Here is a 13,811-nt window from a genome sequence, read left to right on the forward strand (position 1 = left end):
TCTAATGTTTGTATCTATTTATGAAAAAATATATACATTTTTTTCACTTGCAATACTAATGATACCCATAAAATATTTCAATGTATATAAAAAGAAAGAATCAGAAATTGAAACTGAATATCCTGATAAATTAGTTAATTGACTAGAGATTAATAGTTAATACAATGTAAACGGTTTATTCGCACATACATACAGTACATCTTACAGACTATAATATAAATATATAGTAAAATAAAATTGTTCAAAGGTGAACAGAACATGGGAAGTCACAGTTAATGCTCTCCGGCTATAGTACAAATTGTATATTTTAATCGTACACTTAAACTCACCTAGCTAGTAACTATCATTGGATTTATAATATAGGTATTGTGGAAATCTATTGCAAAACACATTTAAGTTCCTGTGCGTACAATAATCATTCAAGTTCATTAAAAATGAATTATAATAATTATATATGTATGTATCGCATTACGGTCAATGACGGGTAGGTATGATATTATATCATACGATTCATACGGCGGCATAGGTGTTACGTAGGGCTTGTATAGGTTATAATACGTAAACATGTTCTGCACAGATTGCTGTGTATACAGTTTATTATGTGGTTGTGCAATCATACACATTGCGCATTGGTGATGCCTTGTGGTGCCTATGTGTCTGTGGTAGGTATGCACAATAATACTATACGTATCTACCCACATGATATTATATACGACGAGGTGACAAATTACGAACGAAAATATAATAGGACCGGAACTAAGTTTTAGAATTTAAATATATATATATATATACAAATAAAACCTATCTGGAGAACTCAGCTGTATAGTTACAACTTACAAGTGTTACAACTGTAGATACCACTGAACTGGTTTTGTTCCTTATTCGTTATCGTTATGGATGTGTTAAATTTGAATTCAAGGACAGAGTGTCATTGTATACGAAAAACAGTTCTGAGCAAAGATGGTCTGTCAGAATGTCAGCTTTACCACTGAGTATATTTTATATTTATTTTTTATTAGTCATGTATTTTACTTTTAGTATTACGGTATGTTGAGAAAATGTTTACAGTAACATGTTTCTGTAAATACCGTAAAAACTTCAAAGTATGCTAATCTTCATAGTATTAATGGATAATATTAACTTAAAATAAATAAAAAAATTACTGTGCTTAATAAAATTTATAATAATATAAAATATATAAAAGTTTAATAATATTTTTTAAATAACAAAATAATTAATATCATTATTTATTGTTTACATAAGTAATTTCGTCCAAATTGAATTCTATAAAAAATAATTGTTTGTATATTTTTTAAATTTTTCAGTTGTAGTATGAACTACTTATTAAGTATCTTGTATTAAATTTTGAAGAATTCTGCAGACCAAGCAAATAATATTTTATGAACATATATAGAAAAAAAATTTTAATTTATCATGCCTAAAATAACACAAAAAGGCTAAGAAATTTTTAAAATGTTATTTTAGATAAAAAAGATTATATAAACACTTGGTGAAAATTTAATATATCTATAGTTATTCTATTTCGAGTTACGTCAAAAAACAACATTTTATCGAAATTGGATTAGCGTAGAAATTCGTGTTTTTCCTTAAGTTTGTTGTTCTTTTTTTGTTAATTATAAGTTATAACAATTTAAAAACAATAATTTTTAAGTTTAGCCTCTTCAAACTAGACATAATTAGATAGCCAAAACCACTCGTTTTTGCGAATCTAAGCGTTTTATCTACAACTTACGTGTTACGTATTCTCATCAAGTCATCTACAAAAAAAAAAAACACGTAGTAAAATCAATGCATGATCGGCCATCGCTCCGATCAGAATCTAATATAATGTACAAAATATAATTTCATAGGATGTAAAATCAGAAATTATAGATTCTCATCATGATACAAACAATCCGGTAACGAATCTGATTTAATATTTAAAACCATGTAGAACGCACGAGGTGTTTTTTCATAATAAAACAATAAAGAAAGTATATTCATTGTACATTAATAATGATCTTAAAACTATAATATGATCCCGACAAAAATCATTTGTGAGATCGCTAAAACAACGCACGACGCTCATACGCGACGAACGGTGTTCTCCAAAGCATCGTGACCATTTGCAGTGGGTTAAGGTAATTATTTAATTAAGCACACATCTCATGGCCATGCCCGGCGTCCCAATAAATATTCAAAGTAGGTATATATTTGTTCCCTTAATCATAAATATCATGTAGATAAATTTAATTATAAAGTTATCGAACAATTATGTGCGATTATACAATTATATAAACGATATATTATGTACAATAATTAACTAATAAATAATATGTATAAAAGTATAAACAAGTATCTATATACATTACAGTTTAGGTAATTATAGTAATAATCAAACATATAATTTATCAAAACATCAAGTTTATTTCAACATGATACGTGTTGTCTAAACACATATAAAATATATTAAATTATAAAAATAGCTTTGAAAATGCTGCGTTTTGTGGCACAGACGTTTTCAAAATATTTATCATGTCATAACACTCATAACATTATAAACTATGATTATATACAATGTATGGGAAATAAATTATAAGTTTATTTTGATAAGACTACACCATTTGGTGATTTCTAGTGGTGAAATATGATATAAAAAACTGATACCTATTTATTTTTTTGATAAATTTCGTGAACATTTTTATAAATAATGAAACTTATATCTTATATCCTATATGTATATAAAACATTAACATTTTATATACATAAGTATTTTTAATTGAGTAGAAAAATTTCTCAGAAAAAAAGATATATTATAATAACTATTATATTTCTACTTGGCATTTATAAAAATATAAGTACGATAAGTATTTATTATTTATAGAAATTAAGACAACTAGTATTAGTGTTTATAGGAAATAACAACGTACATTGTGAGAAAGCGAGTGTATATACCTAGTACCTACATATGATTACAATTATTAAAAAGATAAAAAGGGAAACTCAAAATAAACCTGAACCTACTTATATATATATATATAATTTTATTTAAATTAATATATCAAAAAGATTACTAAACCTCATTTAGAAAAACTCGTGTGGAGACCAAGCCGCCCAGGGTTATCTTAGTTTACAAACATTCTTAATGATATAGGGGCATATTCGCAAGTTTATATAAATATAGCTGTTTTCCTAAGGTTGAAGTTCAATTTTTCAATTTTCAAGTGTATCGACATCTTTTGAAAAATATTCTACATGAGATGATGTAATATAAAAGTTATAGGTTGCATTACAAATTTACAATAATCAAAAGTTTTTTCACCAAACAAACTATAGAGTGTGAAAAATAAAGTAACGATAAAATGTTATATAAGATTGTGTTTTATATCTATAACCAAAAAATAAAAACGAAAAAAAATTATGCTTTTCGAATTGATAGTACATGTTTAGGTAATATAAAAATCGCCTTGTATAGTCAGTTGGAAATGTCGTTAGGGGCACAGGACACAAACAGCGAGAGGGGGATACGCTTACATGCAGTAAGTATAGCAACTATAGCAACTGCCAACTGCAACACCAAACTGAACTGTAAAATACTTCCAAATTTCCAAGTTGATAAAAAAATCAAAGTTTAATATTTATATGATACTATTATAGTTAATGTCCAAGTCAGTAATACAACTAGAATATTTTCAAGGGTGTTCAATGGGTCCATATCATCCCATTTGATGAGGCAAACTTTACGCCATGTAATTATGTTCATTTAACATATCGACTATCGTTTTTGTTATCGTATTGTTTGCGAGAGTTAGGTACCTATTTGATACAATGAATGTCCCATCTTAAGTCACGAAACAATTTATATTTCTGTAACCAATAAATTAATAATAATATTTTAAATCCTGTTTTGATAGTGATCTATAGTTACTATATCGATGTCATTGAGAAAAAATACTGTTATTCCAATATAACTACTTCATAGCATTCAAAAATAAAAATAAAACCCGATTCTTGAGTATTTTTTAAATAGGTTTTACTATAGATTTTCTTCTATTTTATCCTATGCCGTACTAGGTATTGTGGTCAATATGTCATCTATACAAAACCGAGCACAGAAAAAGATTAGTATGGTACAGATTACAGAATAAAACATTTATAATTTCTTATAAAGTCAATTTTGAAACACTATTATATGATTGAATAACCAAATTAAACATACTTGAATATATCGTTTTATTGAATATAATTTTGTTGGATAAAATAAACTACAAACATTGATCGCGTTTATCCGCATCCATCACTTACCTGTATAATAATACATTTACATAATAAATACTATCCAAAATTTAATATTTAAATTAATTATACGCTTCTAATGAATTATTTATGAACAAATTTTTTTGAAATCTGTTGCAAATATTATTATGTAAATTTAATTGTATTTAAAATACATCATTAAAAAAATAACTAAGTGGGTACCACTCAGCTGTATATTAGGTGTCGAGTGGTTCCCTATTATAGGTGTCTTGAATTGGAATTAATCAATTATATGATATATTATCATTATTGTGTACGAAAAATGATTCTAAACGGAAACGGTCAATCAGCTTATATTATCATACGACAAATAGTGATATGTTTTTTTGATATAGCTATTAAAGTAATTTATTTTACTTTTAGTATTATGAACTACGGTACGCTGATAAAAGTCTTTCCAAAAGTATTGTATTTATTATATTATAAGTATTTAATTATTATAATAATATATTGGTATAATATATTTATACCATACTATATCAACTTTTATAACATAAAATATAATAACATATCTTTTTGTAAATACAGTAAAAATATATTTATTGTAGGTACCTGTAATTTATAGATAATATTATTTTAAAATAAATCAAAAATGTTATTGCCTATAGTAAAATTCATAATAATATAAAATGCATTAAAGTTTAATAATATTTTAAAATTATAACAAAACAATTAACATATATTTTTTTTATGTCATTCATCGCTGAAATAAGACATTTTGTCGAAAACTTGAAATGTCTAAAAAAAAATTAACTGTATTTATACATTTTTTATATTTTATAATTTCAGTATGAACTATTCATGAAGAATCTTGAGTTACATTTTTAAAACTTAGATATAAAAAATTATTTTTTTTGAGTTTTAACTACAAAATAGTTTGCAATTATGTACGATTCTAACGAATTATGAAATTTTTCAAAATTCTAACTTCAAATGCATATAAAAAAAATATATGCCTAAGTATTTTAAACATTTTTAGATATAAGATAACTTTTGTGGGATCTTGTATTACATTTTTAAGAATTTCAACTTTCAACCCAGCGAATAATTTTTAATCAATTTTATAGAAAAAAAACTGAAAAAAGACGGAAATACTCATGTCTATAAATTAATTCAAATTATAAATATAATTTTATATACTCGTATAAATCTTATTTCCAGAATATAACCACTCTATAACCAGAATTGTTTATCACATAATAAAGGAAATCTGAAGTTTGGATTAGCCAGTATTCAGTAGGTAGGTATTTCGATATAAATATGATGTATTAAATACGTAAATAATATAAAATAATGTTTATATATAATACACATTTGAAGAATAAATTATAATTTAAACTCATAATATTATTAAACATTCATCATCTTACATATGTAAAATCTTCTCGGGTGCATTCAAGGTTGCTAACATAAATAAGTGAACGCAATATACCTATATAATTAAAAACGTGTAGAATTATGTATTTAAGTACCTACCCACCTTTATATAATGTATTAATGTTATGTTTATGTATTATTAAAATAACAAAATGTCTAAAATGATATCATGATTATAAAATAAAATATATAATATATCAAGCTGCAGCTAGTATTTGTTATTATTGTTAATTAATATTAAATATTTATTTAAATGAATATAAAACAAGAATAGTATTTGATAAGTAGCTCTTATAGCATAAAAATTTGAAATAATTAATATTTTATGGATTATAAAAATAGTTTCATTTGGTCATTTGGTGTCAATAACATAATAGTTTAATTTTTCTGACTTCGCGATGGGTAGCAGGTAGATCCTATATACGTATATATGTATTTATATGAATATGTAATTTTGAGTTTAAGACAATTAAATATTTTGTACAAATGTGTACAAATATATATAAAATGTATTTGTTTTCTATAACTAATAAAAAGTATTTCACCGTTAGTTTATCTTGGAATAATACTTATATTTTTTGTATAACTATTGGCCATTGATTATAAAAGTAATGTTTATAATCAATGGTAGTGGGAATATTTATTTTATCTATAATACAGTATTACAATAATATATGGAAAATCATCGAACACTTAAATTAAATAATATATAATTTTTTATGTCGAATAATGACTCATTGAAAATGCTTATAATGAGGCGAATATATAAATCTCTAAGCCGCCGTTATTAGGTACTTAATTTGACCAATTCTTAGCACTTTCCAAACAGCAAATAATAGATGAATGTATGAATATTAGGTATAAGTATAGTTACTTATCTACCTATATAATATGTGTTACTTGTTACATCTAAGTAGGTAGTTAAGATTTATAAGAAACTAGAAAGTTGTAAGGTTTAACGAATATATATAACACCGCAATACAATAAAACACAATTACTTATCACATATTTAAGTTTAAGTATAATATAGCCAATAGAGGGTTGGGCCATTTGGCTATATCACATAATAAGCGCCAAAATAACATACCATTTGTGCCAACATTTGTAGGACAATTATATGCATAGGTACCTACAATTTTGATGCTTTGTACGATATGATTTTTTTTTCTTACTTCATTTTGGCACTGGTGTCTTCTATCGGGCTCTTTATATTCTCACGACCACGGATGTGTGTGATTTCGGAGAAGAAAATGACTACATAATATAATAATAGGTGTCGATTAAACAGTTTTAGAGTATTTACAAATGTACGAATATAAGAAAAAGCTTTACGATTATTTTCCAAATCGACCGTTGTAGCGGTAGTAAAAAAATCTAGATGGTCCAAAATTCGAATAAATTAATATCCATGTCGTTGATAAATTTATGAATCCAGTTTATTCTTTATGGTGTTTATGCCTATAGAATTCATTGCAATTTGGAATATATAATATTTAAATGTTCAGTGCACGAGAAAGTATAGTACACCTTAAGTCCTACTTAACTAAAAATAAAAATAAAATCGTTTCAAGTTACGAATCACGACTTATTACGATTAGTAAGTCAAATTTCAGCTTAACCTTAGCTCGCCAACTCTTGACAACAGCTAACTATAGATGCTATTTTGAAAGCCTGGGACAAAATGGAAGGGTATATACTTTAAAAGTTCATATTGGCCGAGGAATTGACTTTAAAGTTTTAGAGATGAGCCTACAAATTTTACTAACTATAAACAATGTTTGGTAATCTGTTTGAACTATGATGGGTTCCGTGAAGTTGGTCCTGCTATGCAAAAATCTTCGTCTAAAAACATATTTATATTAATGGCATTTATTTATATAATAATCGCTTCTATGTATTGATATCATATTATTATTATTATATATCATGATATTGATCAATAACACATTTTTTAATTACCTATTCTTTAAAAGAATATAGGTGTATAACAATAATGGACTTAAAAAATAATTCAGTCCGCATATCAAAGAAAACCATTGTTGTCGATAATCGTATATATATATATATATATATATATGTATTATATTATCATCGCCATTTCGCCATTTGGCGAATAAGAATTATATTAACACGCGTGAAATAACATTATTATACTGCAGGAGCTGCAGATGTTAGATACGAACTGCGGTGCGCACTATAAAAACAATTGTTATTTATTATTGTCGTGCGGATGCGAAAACCAGAATGGGTATATCAACCCGCATGGGACTTGGCCTCAGAAACACACCCATTCCTTGTACGACATACGCACTTATAATACCATAATACTTCCCGGTGAACTAATCTCGGGCCGCCCATCTCGTACGACGCGGGTTCAACAGACGTGAAACAAATGCAGAATTACATCACAATCATCGCGGGCATTGTAATGTGTATGCGTACACGTCATTTTCTATACTATATATTATCATTATATGTAGCAGCAGCAGCAGCAGCAACAGCAAATACGTCAGAATATTGTTATTCGGGTGTGCATGTGCAGGGCATTAGTCGGTTGTCTGCTGTAAGACATACCGCGAACGCGACATTACAGTCTTTATTCGTTCTGTATATGTATAGCGTATAACAGGTACAAGTATAATATAGTATAATATCTAGAATACGTGCTACGTGCGGCTCTGTCTTGTTCAAACGCATTTCGTCATAATATTATTTAATTATTATCGCTCTCGAGCTCATTTCGGATCGTACAACGGCTGCAGTGTTTCGGCGGTACCTGCGAAGTAAAATTCAATTATTATTATTATTAAACGCGCTGCAGCTGCTGCTGTGATGTGTTTCTGGGGATATTAAACGTCTTTGTTCTGCGTTTAGTATCGTAACATACAAGTACATACAAGTACGGTATAATAATAATTAGCACCATTAAGAAGTAACAATAACCGCATGATAGAGAAGGTTGTGAATTCTTAATAATGCGCTTGCACATTCTTTTTTATTTGTTCGCCACTTTGTAATTACATAAAAAGAAGCAATTGAATTTGATCAACATTTTGTTCTACGATGCTATAAAATAGTAACAATCTGTCAGTCTGCAAACATTAGATAATTAATTTACTTTTCACACTTTGACAGACCAAAATGTGTGTATATTGTATGCCTAGATGTTACTCCTTTAAATTATTATGTATTATACACATTTCACGTGCTACAGCTGCTTTGCATAAAATTCGTTGTTTGATGTTTATTCGCTATCAAAATCTAACTTGTGATATATTTAGTTGGTGTTATTGTACTAGGTAGCGAGAAAGTTTTTTTAATTTTAAAAATCAGTGCTTATGCGGATATTATTATAATAAAATATACTATTAAAGAGACTTACTCGCCTTAACCTAACGCGAGACATAATATTAATTTAATTTGTGGTCAGAACAATTAATATTTTTAAATGATATTATAAAATATTTCTCTAAACATAGACTAACTAGATAGATGTTTGCATGTAGTGTGATATTATTAGCCGACACGAGTGTTTCATTCTACATCCAACGTTGTAAAATATCATTTCTGCATTAAATTATGCATAATATGCATGGTTTTCCGAATATAAACGACTTGGATCGACAATAGAGAACCATACACGAATGACCTAGCCACATAAGTTGAACACATACTGTTATTTAAATTAAACAATTATCCTATACTTACTTCTAAAGTAGTAAGTAGTAAGTTGTATTTTTTATTATTTTAATATTTTTTTTATAACTACATTATGATTATTTACATATACATATGTACATATGATATATACTATATATGTATTTAAAATTAAAAATGATGACCGTTTTTAGTCATTTAAATTCACAGTTCTGTTAATAATTATACAGATCTATAAGTATTAAAAAAGATATAATGAGTTGATATTATAAACATACGTTTTAACCATATTTTAAATTTATCGTTTGCCTATCTGCTGTAAAGATAGTTTTGGAAAAAGTGAAAAAAGTTAAATACAAAACTAATTATAAAATAATAATAATCTGAAGTGCATAAATAAAATTGCTTTAACAAAGCTGAAGATGAGTACTTATTTAAAACTGTATAGTTATGGGTTAATCGTGCGTATTATTATTTAGTATTATACAAGCCTAATATACGTATACTGTAATTGTCTTCATGGATCGTTATTGCTCTCTAGTTCCGAAGAAGAAAATTATGTCACATTTTTTAGAGAGGCGAAGGATTTAATTACATTAATAAAGTAATTCTTTGTTTTCATATCAGTGTACGGGACGAATACATATATTGTACAAATTTTACATTATATATTTGAGTAGGTAAAAAAATTGTATTTTATCTTTAGAGAAAAAAAAAATTTGTAATCGAATAATTATTGTTAAATATTAATGCGGTCTGTGAAATATTAGTTTGACAGAACTCAAAGTTCTATTCATATAAATATATATTAATAGATCTCATGTGCTAAGATCTTTTCCAAAGAAAATGTATTTAGATTAAGATTTTCTGGAATCATTATATAGGTACATGAACAGCGGCGTGGCAAGAGGAGTAATCGAGAGGCAGTGGCCTCTAATTTTTTTAAGAATTGGTGGGAGGCCAATACGTAATAATTTAGTATTGGCTAGTATTCTAGTAATTACTACGATAGGTAGTTTAATTTAAAACATAGAAGTATAGACGCCTCTATAGCAGGGTTACAGTATAGGTGGATGTCGGATGGAATAGATTAGCTTCTGAACAATTTCGAGTTCATCACGCCACGCCACTTACGTGAACCAGTTCAGCTGCAGTTACCACTGTACTAAGTACCTTAAGTTTCGTACCTATACTGATTAAACTAATCATAATAATAATTATTTAATAGGATTAGCAAAAATGCATTAAAGTAGAATCTAATTTAATTATAATATTGTGTTTTATTAAAATATATTTAGACTGAAAGAACTATTCATATGGTGTTTACTACTGGCTCACATTATATTAAATAGATAGAACTCGGTAAGTGTCAGTTTATTTAGTCGAAACAAAATGTAATAAGGAATGTCACAAATCGTTAATGTGAAAAAAATCGAAATTTCTAATGCACACACCAACCTAGCTGTGTACATCTATCTATTATTATATAGTTTAATCTATGTAATAAGATATAAGAAAACGCTATTTTGTCGTAGTTGACACGAATGTAATACAACGATCTGAACGTTTTTTGTAACCGACACATTTCGAAGATTAAAATGACCGTCTTCATGTCGCTGTTATAATATTATTATGGTGAATCGTAAAAACGGTTGTTTGTTTAATCGTAGAGCACAATTCTTAAGCTGTATGTGTATTATGGTTGTAACCTGTAGAACAATGAACGGTGAAATAGAAAAAAAATATGAAAACCGCTGACAATTTGTACTATTACAGGTAGAAAAAATTGTAGGTACATTATTTGTACATAATTTATTATTACACATTTAAATAGGTATAGGTATAGCCGGTACAAGCAACCCTATAGTTTTGTAAGTTTTATTGTAGATTTCTAACAGAAATGAATAAATATATTCATTAATATCATAAGTTGATAATATAATAATAATTATAATATTTAAAATTATTGGTTTTTAAAAATCATAAGTTTGTGTGAAAATTTGTGAGTTATATAGTTATATAGTAATTTTATTATAGTTTTATTTTCGTGCTATGCACAGGTTTTGTGAATTTTTGAAACATTCACTGTCAATTATAACTCATATTATATTAATTTAAAAGTTGAACGTATGAAAAATTATTTCAAGTAGTCGTGTACTCGTGTTATTTGATATTGTTTTATTTTCATGCTGTGTAGTGTGTATAGACTTCCTAAATTATTTTTAGGATAGAATTTTCAGCAATTTAATCTTATCTCGTAAACTGTATTTCTTGTTTTATTTTTACTGTACAAAGTGTTCGTTTATCTAATATTATAGGTGTCTGTATGAGTACCTATATGATTGTTTTCTTTATATTCGGGTTATTTTTCAATTATTAAATATATTAAAATAGTATTACCAGTTGACCGGTTTTGTGAAGGTTAAACAAGTAGGTAAGTGGGTGTTGTAATTTTTTAGTTTCAATTAGAAAAAATAGAAATCTAACTTTATCATTACGAATGCATTACCAACGAAGGTACATTTAAATTTATTATTTTTTATTATACTGCAACTACTTATGTACTAAATTAATCTGAGCATTAATCATTATGATGATGGTGATCATTTGTGATAATACACGTATATACTTAATTATGCGTTCACAAGTGATTCAAAATCAAAATATTATTCGTTTTTTACTAATATATAAAATTGTTAATTTATTCATGTAATATATTTATAAATAAACGGCGGAAACAAATTATAACAGCAGCATACTTGTCGACATAATAATGTCTGATGTAGAACCTGCAACATCATTCTTATTATCTCTTGCAGGTTTTTACAAGACATCTTTCCTTGTAACTGCATTGAGATCGATTTATTAGCTATTATTAATTATTGTATTTGCATATAGTTCATATATATATATAATTACTTCAAAATTCAAATTCAAATTATATTTATAAATCCTGATTGAATCTTATTAGCATCTTCTAAAAAACATATATTTGTAAAACGTATTAGGTAATATAGTTATTTTATCACCTTGATTTCTTCGTATATGATAATTACAAATATGACGTATTGTGTATACTTCAATAGTTTTAATGCCATTTAGTCTATTAATTTCAGTGTACTTACCTATTATTATAAGCTAGGATAAATACAAGACTGATATTATAATAATACATTTACTTATACCTATTAACCTACAGCTATATTACTTACAGTTGTTTCATTATGAACATAAAACACGTAAAAATGCATTAGTTTTATACTTAAAAATCTTAAAAGAACAACTCGACAACTCGTTTTTTTCGCGCTATAAAATATATATAACATATTTTTCAAATGATATTTTTTAATTTGATAGTTGTCAATAATTTGTGTTATTTTATTATACATTTATACGTTTATATTGCAAATTGAATCCCCCCGTTGTGAAAGCGCATAAGACCAAAACATAACATTTGAATTTACCATCAGACAGCTGATGTGTTATGATATTTAGTGAACGTACTTGTAAACATAATTATTGCACTTTCGCCGTACCTGCAGATACGTATATACCTTGTTCCTAAACTAACTTTTATATTACACTCTCGTTCAAGGCGGCCAGTCGTGATGAACGAAATCGAATGCATTGAACTTGACAGTTCATGATCACGAATTGTTTATATCGACCACAGTATATATTAATCATATTTTATGATGTTATTGTACCTATTTTGAATATCGTCGCTGCGCACCGCGACGATAAGTAAAACCGCAATGATGTCTGTGCGAGACTGTTGAACACAACGACTTAATTTATTCTAATGTTTACTGACTACTTAGTCTAAATAGATTCTATTTGAATCCAAAACTAAATTATATTTTAATGTTCGGTGATCTGTAGTTAAATTTTTTCTTCGCAATTTTAATTACATAGAGAAATAAATGTGTGATGAATATCTAATATAAATGTCAGCTGGTGATTCTTTTACGATGAACATTACAGGTATTTCAAAAACAATTATGGTTTTTAAAAATATTTTTCTTACAAAATGGTAAATAACAATAAGACAAAAACGTTCAAACAATTACATTTATTATCGTTATTTTTTTATTTTACTTTTTTATACGATAACATTCGTTTTTTATTTCATATTCTAAAACAGACAATTTTTTGGAGTATTCCGAAATAATCTATAAATCAAATTTTGGATGAGCAATTTATTTATAAATTACTTTACCTATTTATTTAAATAAGTAATTGAATAAGTACTTATTTAAATAGGTAATAATAATTTTAAATACGTACTTATTTAAAGTTATTTGATGATCTATGTGGAGCGACAGAGGGATACAGGACACACCCTAACAATTTGATTCACTAGATTGATGATCAAAATCACTGTTTACTTATATATTATATATTTATATATAAAATGGTCAATTTAAAAAGTACTAACACTTAAATGTTTAAAAATATG

Source organism: Rhopalosiphum padi, chromosome 1 (assembly GCF_020882245.1).
Source record: "Rhopalosiphum padi isolate XX-2018 chromosome 1, ASM2088224v1, whole genome shotgun sequence".
NCBI lineage: Eukaryota > Metazoa > Arthropoda > Insecta > Hemiptera > Aphididae > Rhopalosiphum > Rhopalosiphum padi.